The 10,379-nt window shown below is 51.2% G+C and overlaps 1 non-coding gene across 1 annotated transcript; it reads right to left on the bottom strand.

Annotated features, from left to right (window-relative positions):
• Positions 1-9,449: 9,449 nt before the first annotated feature.
• TRNAM-CAU (transfer RNA methionine (anticodon CAU)) lies at positions 9,450-9,521 on the bottom strand. The gene has a single exon. It is a non-coding gene; the product is annotated as a tRNA-Met (tRNA).
• Positions 9,522-10,379: the final 858 nt, after the last annotated feature.

Raw genomic sequence — 10,379 nt, 5'->3', positions numbered from 1 at the left:
CTCATGAGTGCCCACAGCCCCAGCCCCAGCCGCCTGCTGAATGCAGGCTGCCTGCCTGGCTGGTCCAGGGTTGCATCGTTCTGACGTCTTGGAGGGAGCCAGGGCACATCACAGGTCATCCAGTGGCCCAAGTGAACCCCTCGGTGTCCGGGAGCAGGAATTCCCGACCTGACACTCTAATGCAAAATGCATTAGCACTAACAGCAGGAGCTCTGGACCCGCCACCAGCACCAAGGGGTTAATTAGATAGCACATGTCAGGCCACATGGAGTCTGGTAGGAACACATTAGTCCACTGGGATATGACAAGGACATGACAACCCATTAGAGGCTGCTCATATGACAGGTCCCGGAATGGAAATGAGCAGGGAGGTACTTTCCTGAGCACCGTGCTGAGTGCAAACAGCACTGGGGAAAGCAACTTTGCAAGGGTAGCTGGGGAAACCATGGCAAGGCCATGTCTTCTGAGTCGCCAGTCAGGAGGGGCCAGGGCTGGGCAGAGCTGGTGGGAAAATGCTTTAATGTTTTTGCATGAAATGTCGATGTTGTTCCCAGTTTGCAGGGTTGGAAACTGACCCATTTGGGGGAGATTTTTCACAGTCCCGATTTGAACTTGTTGCATGACACTTTCCAGCTGGGCTTTCCATTAAAATTGCAATGGAAAGGGTCCGAAACTTGTTTTTAAAACTTTTTTTTTAAAGTCACCTTTTTCCATTATTTTAAAAATAAAAAGGCCACTTGAGGCTTTTCATTCAGAAATTCCAAGCAGCTCTGCTGTGCGTGATCCCGTTGAAGTCCATGGGCGAGGAAGGCACCCAGCCTCTCTCAAGGTGGTTCTCACCACCTTGTAGACTTAGACCTCAATCCTTTGGTAGGCAGCCCAGGACTGGTACCAGGCCTTTCTCACTCCACTCCACAGCTTCGTCCTGCCATTTCTTACACGCTCTGCTGGCTGTTTTTCTTCCAACAAACCGTGTCCCATTACCCTCTTAGCGTGTAAGTCACAGCCCCTTACACTTCCTGACCTGCATTGTTGCCATTCTGGCCAATAGGAGGGGAGGAGCAGGACTGTTTAAGGATGTTAAAGAGACAAGGTGGGTGTATATAACTGCATCCAGAGGTTTAAGAATGCATCATTCCTTTGGACTACCTTCGCGGTGCTTCCTGACCACATGAGCACAGCGTGTGACAGCAGGGTGAGGAGATGAAGCTAATCTCCTGCCCATCCCATTGTTATCCCTGCTCTGGGTAAAACATACGGATTTAGAGCCAGGACATCATGTGCTCTGTCCCTCACCCCGGCTCTGCGCAAAAAGTGAAACTAGAAAACCTAGCTGCTTGCAGCTCCCATGCTGGTGACCCGCTGAGGCTGACCCCAGAGCCCCTTGGGAGAGAGATGAAAGATACCGGTGCGTGCGCTTCAGTTCACAGGGCGATTTGTCTCAGGACCACGGAGCCTAAACATACATCAGGTTGTGCCACCAAATCAGTTTGACAAACAACCCAATCTCCCATTTCTTTTTCATTTCAGGCTTTGGCAAATCCTCTGGAGAGGGCTGCAAAGGGAAGTGCTGCTCGGCCTGGCCTCTCGCTGCTGCTCTGTGTGACACAGCTATTGTGTCCTCTCCAGGTTCACATGCACCTTCCACAACAGCCAAAACTGCAGAAGCAATTGGAAAGGTCACCTTGACGCAAGCTCCGGCCGCCTCCTCCCAGTTGCCGGTGGATAGAACTAGCTCACCAGAAGTCAGCTCCTGCGTGACAGCCTAGGCCATGGGGGTAGGGGGCGGGGGCGTGGGGCAGGCTGATAGCAGGACAATGGGACCGTCTTGGTTCAGCAAGGCTGAGACTCCAATGAAGTCCCTCTTAAGCCCTACTCTGGGACTTAAGTGATGCCTGCCCAGGACTTCAGCCAAGGGGCGTTCCCCCAAGGACCATCCAATGGAACCAAGTGAAGCAGGGTGGTGGTTGCCTGACACCTCGAGAGGCTGCAGGTCATTACACCCTGACGCGTTCTTAGGGAGACAGTGTCTCAGCAGAGACAAAGGTAAGGGGAATCTTGATGCTATCTGTAGGGGATGCAGGACCAGCTCCCAATATTTCACCTAAAAAGAACAAAACCAGCACTACAGATTGAAACGCGCTAAATATTTGACAATTGGGCAGTACCAAAGACATGAACTTAGATCATATAACTGGGACTAAGGAGAGACATTTCAGTCTGTAGTCGTGTGGCCACTTATTGCCTCTCAAACGCCCCCTTGTGAAGAGAGGTTGTCCTATGGCAGTGGTTCTCCATCGGGGTACATGTACCCCTGGGGGTACGCAGAGGTCTTCCAGGGGGTACATCAACTCATTTAGATATTTGCCTAGTTTTACAACAGACTACATAAAAAGCACTAGCCAAGTCAGTAGAAACTAAAACTTCATACAGACAATATGCTATACACTGAAATGTAAGTACAATATGTATATTCCCATTGATTTTGTTTATAATTATATGGTAAAAATGAGAAAGTCAGCCATTTTTCAGTGATAGTTTGCTGTGACACTTTTTGATTTTTATGTCTGATTTTGTGAGCAAGTCATTTTTAAGTGATGTGAAAGTTGGGGTTATGCAAGACAAACCAGACTCCTGAAAGGGGTACAGTAATCTGGAAGGCTGACAGCCACTGCCCTACGGCACCCTGCCTCTGTGGCCATCCCCTCTTTTCAAGCCATCAGAGTTCACAGAAAACTTCAGCCAATCCCCAGAAAGGATCCCATGTATTGAGCCCCCTGGTGCGCACTGGCTCTCCAGGCCCCAAGCCCAGTTCAGGGTCCCTCTCCCAGTGGTCAGTACAAAGTCCTTCAAAACAAAACACAAACTCTAAGGCAGTCTTGTCCGCAGTTGCAGCTGTGAATTTTTGTGGGAGCACGTGTTTGTTTACAGAAGCGTGGCCAATGGTAGCGTGACCCTATTCCAAGAAAGTCACACCACAAGCATTCAGTGGCCATCTTGAATACCATAACACTGAGGTGACTAATCATTCAGTGTGACTACTGGATTACAACTATTCTAACCAACAATGGCAAAAGCACCCATTGGCTGAGACACATTCCATTAAACCATCCATTGTATCTTTTCAGATGATAACCATGTTCATAACAATGACAGATAATTCACAAACAGCAACAGGAGCTGCTGGTGAAGGAATTGTTTGCTCTGAATAACTGACAGACTCTTTTGCTCTGGCAGGGAAACCAAGAAAACTCTGTCTCAAGGAGCTAATTTATCTCAAAATTGTCTAGGGAGATTGTTATTATCTGGGCTAACAGCAGTCAGCTACAGCCTTTGTTCCTCTTCCCTCTTGCTCCTCTTGCACAGGTCACCTTTAAAGGTGCATCATGGGTGGATATTAAGGAAATGGCCAATAAGCATGGAATGGACGGCTAGATACATCTATAGATAATCACACATGGGACAGGCATTTGTCTTTCAAATCTCTCTCTCCAGCATCTTCTATGCTTATTTTGACAGGTTTCAGAGTAGCAGCTGTGTTAGTCTGTATCCGCAAAAAGAAAAGGAGGACTTGTGACACCTTAGATAAATTTGTTAGTCTCTAAGGTGCCACAAATACTCCTTTTCTTTCTGCTTATTTTGTGGATTATGTAACTGTCAGCTCTGTGCAGTTCGGAGGTGTCTGATCTCCCGTTTATCACGAGGAGTGTCTCAGTGAGGATGTGCGCTTCCTCTGTGGAGTCACCTGCCTGCTACTTGGGCATGGCAGCTGGCACAGAAAGTCCGATTACATCTGACTACATTTTGTATCCACCACCATCACCTCTCCCTCCCTCCTCTCTGATTCCAATTAACCCTAATGAGTTACGACACACATCCAGCTGAGATGTTTGGGCTTCGCTCTGTCCCAGCCCTTTTCTGAACTGGAGGGGGAGGCAGAAACAGGCACTGGATTGGAAAATGTAGCAGAATGGATGCTGCAATTCTAAAGATGAAATGGGGCCTTTGAGGAGACATAGCGATTTGAAGTAAACGGCCTGAATTCCGGTCTCACTTAAACCGGTTTGATTCCATCGATTGCGGAAAACTGGCTCCAGATTTGCCCGTGTGAGCGAGACAAAGGTCATGCCCTCTCGTTCTGGTTTAGAGCAATGAGAATCAAGCCGATTAAACCAGCACCCTGCAGCCTTTGCACAGGCACGATTCCCATTGATGTGAGTTGGCTGCAGCAGCATTGTAGTGGGAGTTTTGGCTAGGAGGCGCAGCAGGGCAGGGGTCGCACTGACTTGGTGCTGTTGATGTTCCTTACAGGGTAGCAGAACTTGGAGGCCCCAGCTGAGATGCCCACTGGGCTAGCTGCTGCACAGACACAATCGGAGGCTGGCCATGCCCGAGAGTTCACAGACAAGACAAAGAGAAAGGAACGATTAGGGACCCCCTTGCTACAGAACTGAGGCACGGAGAGACTACGTGGCTCGCCCAGGTTCACGCAGGGTATGTCTGCATGGCACTTTGGAGCAAGCCACCCAGCCTGCGTTGACAGGTTCGTGCGAGGGGGCTCGCACTAGTGCTCTAAACACAGCTGTGTAGACAGCGCTTGGAAGTTCTGGCTACAGACCCTGATCTCCAGCCCAAGGCACAACTTCCAAGCAGTGTCTACACAGCTCCTTTTAACAAGTCTCTTGGCCCGGGCTGGGCCGCTTGCTCCAAAGGGCCGTGTTGACCTACCCACAGGGAGTCGGTCACAGAGCCAGAAACTGAACCCCAATTTCCCGGGTTCCAGTCCAGTGCTTTACTCAAAGACAATCCTTCCTCACTGGGACACCTGCAGGGCTGCCCAAGGGGCACAGGGTGAATCGCCAGCCCTTGCTTATAGCATGAGGGAGTCTTGTCTGTGCTCACCGGGGAAAACTACCAGCTGCTGGCAATACACGTGCCCCATGTCACTCCAGGCTCTGTGAGCCCCACTCTTCCTCCGGTAGGCTACTACTTTGCATACCCTAGCCCTTACCTCCCTAACAGAGTCCTTGGGACAGAGCGGAGAGACCCTCTGGCTAAATCCATGGAGATACTTAGCCCTCAGCGCTCTGCTCTGACCCCGGGACACAGGTCCCTCCAACCTGTCTGTACACCTCACTTTGTTACACTCAAGTGTCCAGCCCCTCGACCTCTGGACATCCACAATGCACACAGATTCACTGCCTTTGTGGAAGAGTCATTCCCCAGTTCACTAGCCTCTGCTCAGTTCAACACTCCCCTTAGCTTAGGCGTGTCGATAGTAAAACCAAATAGAAATTTATCTGACAACACTTAAGGTCAAGGTTCAATTGGAGGCAAGTATGAGGATTGGAAACCTGATAACCGGGAGAAGAAAACCACAGCAAGACACAATCTAGAGCCTCTACTTAGTAACAGGTTCCTTTCCTGTCTAATAAGGTATTTCTCACCCAGGTCAGTCCGGGCAGCTCTGGTCCAATCAAGAGACCTGGGATCCACTTTTCACGAGACTCTCCCGCTGGCAGAGCGCTGCCTCCGTAACGAGCCCATCTCATGCCCTCCTTTCACCTTTTATATCATTCCAGACCTTTTGGCTCTTTTCCTCACCAGGGCGTTTCGTTAGCTGCAGCTGGCCCCTGAGGGTGCCCCTAGGCAGGGTCCTTTTCTTTGGCTCTTTTGTGCTTTGTAAAGGCCCAGGCCTGCACCCGGGCTAGACCGGCAGCACTTGGCTGGGTAGGGTAGAAAGATGCCAACTGATCTGCCTCTGGACAGAGTCTGCCCCCGCTGGCCAGTTTCACCTCCAGCAGCTTTGGAGCACGGTGTTCTACGCGTTCCCTAACGCCTCGAATATTTCCCTACAGACATGCCGCAATAACCATGACAAGCAACCAGTTCTTCGCTCTCAGCAGAGCCCGCACACGGTCCCCTTTGGTGGAGTGTCGTGAAGAGGGTGACCACAGGGGCAATGTGCCCATCTGGGCACATCCAGGCAAGTCCCTGTGAATAGACTCGGAAGGTTGTACCCCTGTCTGCTGCCACCCTGGGGCACCTGGGTCACACTCACGGAAGCTCATTTGTCAAATGAAAAGGAAACTGACCTAAGAATTAGGCCTGGCTGCATCTCAAAGGCTTTAGGGCTGGGGCTGGGGCCTGGTCTGGACACGCATCCCAGCGCTGGGAGCTTGGTCTCTGCCTTGGGTACTTCTTACACCTCCCCAAGTGAGCTGGGAGCTCTGAAGAGAACAGTCTGCTGGGGAGGTGGCCCCAGCTCCTCCCGTTCCAGGCCCAGCTCCTCACTGCGGGTTCTGGCACTTGCGATTCTAGTCTGGTTCTAACGCTGGAGGAGAGTTCAGGAGGGGTTTGTGATACCCAAACCAGCTCCCTCACCCCTTTTCCAAAATCAAAAGCCCTCCTGGGTCTGTAACAGCAATGGCAGCCATTCTGAGCTAACGCAAGGCCTATTCTGCGTGCGATTGCCTGAGCTATGGTTAGCTGGGGTCCAAGCCTCTGGGAAGCGCTTCTGTCCCTGGCTTGGGAGGAGCAGGGGAGGCGTGGAGCTGGGTTTCAGGAGAGCGAAGCCACCTGCGTGTGCTGCCAAACCTCAGTGCGGAGGGAGAGGCAACGCGTCAGAGTAAATTTGTTGTGGAAAATCAGGGGCTGCAGCCTGTCCATCACGGGCCTGAACAGCAGGATGTGGGCCTGCTGAGAATAGCACAAATTAGAGCCGGTGTGAAGTGCTATCCCAGGAGCTGGTAATTGCTACAGATACTCCCGGCTTAATTAGCCGCCCTGTCAGAGGAACAACATCACTTTCACATCAAAGCCCAGAGCTCTTCCAAGGCCAGGGAGGGAGGGGCCGCCAGCCTCCCAGCTACTCTAGGCAGCACCTCAGAGCCTCGCTGGACTTGGAAAGCACCTTGGCTAGTGAGCTTGGGCTCCTCACACAGGCTATAGACAGAAGCACTGAGAATCTGGGCCCCCGTCGGGGCTCCCGCAGCTGGAGCTACTGCTTCGCAAGGCCTAGGATGTGACGGCAGCTGCAGGCCAAAGGGCCCCTACAGTGCGGCCCTAATGGGGAAGCCTCCAGGGGGACAAGGCTTGAGCTCCTCACTCAGTTTCTACTCCGATTTCCTCAGGCAAATACTGCGGTGGGAGTGAGATCTCGGTAAGGGCCTTGGGAGCTGGTCCCGTCGCTGCCATGGCCTGGGCTCCTGCTGGCACTCAGGCCTAGACAGAGCACGGAGGAGGATGCAGACCGTGGCCCAGGGACCTTCTGTTCCAGCTCAGGCTGACAGCGCAGTCCATATGGGTCTCCAAAGGGGCCAACCGTGCTTCACCTGTTGGCGGGCTGTGGTGGAAAGGCTGAGAAGGGAGCCGGCCACTAGCTGCGCGGAGGGCGGGGGGAGAATCTTGCCCCAGGGGCGGGTTAGTACACAATGGTTATGGTGCACGCTGCACCGTGTGCCCTGACTGGCTGCTGCCGGAGACAGGGCGCAGAGCTGGAGACCCACATGGCTGTTCCTGTGTTCCTAAGTGCGTCCCAAGGGAGAGCAGAATGAGGCAAGAGTGGCTGTTGGGCACACGGAGCTGGGGGGAGTCTGCGCGCCTGGGAAGCAGGCCTGAAGGAGGCCTGAAGATCAGACTGGACAAGCACCCAGCCCAGGAGTGAAGGCAGCAGGAGGGGGATATGAGGCGGCGTAGTGCTGTGGGGTGGCGGCTGGGGAGAAGGGCATATTGGATGGCACAGTGGTAAATAACACTGTGTGCCATGTAAATGTGCCATGTGCCCAATCAGGGCGAATCTCAGGGCCGCCAGGCTCAAACCCCAGGGCAAAGGGGACATAGATAGTCAGGCGTGTGCTGGGCTGTTCCCCGAGCTGAGAGCCCAGATTGTGTCAAGGGAGTTGATTGCAGGGATTAACCAAGAGCATTTTGTCAAAATCTCCAGTCCATGCTTTGGGCAGAATTCAATGTAGTACCTTGAAGCATTATAAATGGATAAACTCTCCCCCTCATGCCCTCTCTCTTGTTCCAACAACAAACAGGCTTGTGACTCACCGGGAGTAATTCATAGCCAAAAAATGCATCTTCACAAACAGCTTTGGGAGGGGAATTTTTCAAACCGTTCTCCGGATGAAACCAAGCCGTGCCCCTGGCTTTCTCCTAAACAAGTGTAGCAAACAGAACTCCCCGTGCTATGGCAGCCCAGTTACTCAGTACTGGGTAGAATGACAAGAGCCCCACAGAACCACTGGCTGCTCCCAGGCATCTGCATTTGAACGACAACACCCTACTTCAGATGCAGCCTCAGTGCCAAAGTCCCTGCAGTGCCAGACCCACCCCATGGATTCAGACAAAACTTTTTTTACATAGTATTTGCACCAATTGTAGGAACTACAGGGGACTCATATCAATACTCCAGTCCTGTCATCTTGGTTTAAGCAGTCAGTAGGTCTTGTATGGCAGAGTGGGATTCCCACAAGGTTAGATTTTAACAACAATCCCAAAGTTTAGATACCTAGTCCAAGCCTCTTTGATCTGCAAAGATCAGGAGAACAGACACTGTCATGAAACTCCCCATTCTATGTGGCTCGAAAAACTGTCTTCTATGGGATATTTTACAAATTGGAGAAAGTCCAGCAGAGGGCAATGAAAATGTTTAGGGGGCTGGGGCACATGACTTATGGGGAGGCAGATGACACACAGAACAAGGAGTAATGGTCTCAAGTTGCAGTGGGGGAGATCTAGCTTGGGTATTAGGAAAAACTATTTCACTAGTTTCACTAGGAGGGTGGTGAAGCCCTGGAATGGTTTACCTAGGGAGGTGGTGGAATCTCCAAACTTAGAGATTTTTAAGGCCTGGCTTGACAAAGCCCTGGCTGGCATGATTTAGTTGGGGTTGGTCCTGCTTTGAGCAGGGGGTTGGACTAGATGACCTCCTGAGGTCTCTTCCAACCCTAACGTTCTACGATTCTATGATTTTACTATTTCTACAGCCGGAAACAGAAAATGCAGATGTGCCCGCACACCAAAATGTGAATGAATGAATAAATAGTAGCAGGTACCTTAAAGCCATTTTCATCTGAGGAGCTCAGAGTGGCTTAGGAATCAAGTGTCACAGCACCCTGTCAGGCAGCTCAGGGTCATACGGGACAGAGCTCTCCTTACCCACTACTGAAATGCAGCTTCTTCTGGAGTAGACTCCAGAAGCTAACAGTGCCCAACAGCACTTGCCCTGAGGTAAGAGGTGAGGAAAAGTTCATAGACTCATAGAATCTCAGGGTTGGAAGGGACCTCAGGAGGTCATCTAGCCCAACCCCCTGCTCAAAGCAGGACCAATCCCCAATTTTTGCCCCAGATCCCTAAATGGCCCCCTCAAGGACTGAGCTCACAACCTTGGGTTTAGCCGGCCAATGCGCAAACCACTGAGCTATCCCTTCCCCCCAGATAACTGCCCTCTCTGAGGCTTGAATCAGGACCTTCAGATTATGAGACTGATGCACTGCCAACTGTGCTAAGAAGGCTTAAACTGTAAGGGGAATTTAAGGAGGCACAATGCAACTACCCAAATTGGTATTTAACCACGACCCCAGGATCACCCGTTTCCCTTTGCACAAAGCACCATGCCAAATTTAATGAGCATGAACAACTAGGAGCTCGGTTTTATGTTTTGGCCAGAAGGTGTAAGGAATAATGGCTACATTTGGGTGTGACTGAGTTTTCACCAACTGCTGGAGTTGATTCCTATATGATCCAAAACTGATCCCGCCGCCCCATAAGGGATACATTATCCGCAATGTGGGGATAAACATGAGGCATTTGGGAGTGAAAGGAAAATGGGGACAATATCACTTGCATCTAAATATATCATTAAGCAAAGGGCACCTGCATCCCTGGAGTTGGTCATTGACACAGGAAGTTTCTGCTTAAGTAGAGACTTGTCCGGACAACTCAAAAAAGCAGGTGGCTCTAAAGTCCTTTTTGGGTTGTTCATCACTAGACTAATTTAAATCTCAGCCTGGTAAACTACTGTATGTTTGCCAGCAATTTCCCTCACCTCTGTATTTTGCAGCTGCCTGACTAAGATAGACTAAATCCTTCCCGTTTCATTTGCTACCTTGTTGCTGCACCTCTGGTAGGGGTCTGGGGGACTGATAGCTCAGGGGTTTGAGGGGGACTGATAGCTCAGGGGTTTGAGCATTGGCCTGCTAAACCCAGGGTTGTGAGTTCAATCCTTGAGGGGGCCATCTAGGGATCAGGGGCAAAAATTGGGGATTGGTCCTGCTTTGAGCAGGGGGTTGGACTAGGTAGGTCCCTTCCAACCCTGATATTCTGTGATTCTAAGTGGGCAGCAATTTCTGAGGCACCATCAAGCAGCCCTC

This window comes from Eretmochelys imbricata, chromosome 15 (assembly GCF_965152235.1).
Source record: "Eretmochelys imbricata isolate rEreImb1 chromosome 15, rEreImb1.hap1, whole genome shotgun sequence".
NCBI lineage: Eukaryota > Metazoa > Chordata > Testudines > Cheloniidae > Eretmochelys > Eretmochelys imbricata.
Note: the sequence above shows the minus strand (reverse complement) of the source record. Positions and strands in the feature narration are given on the sequence as shown.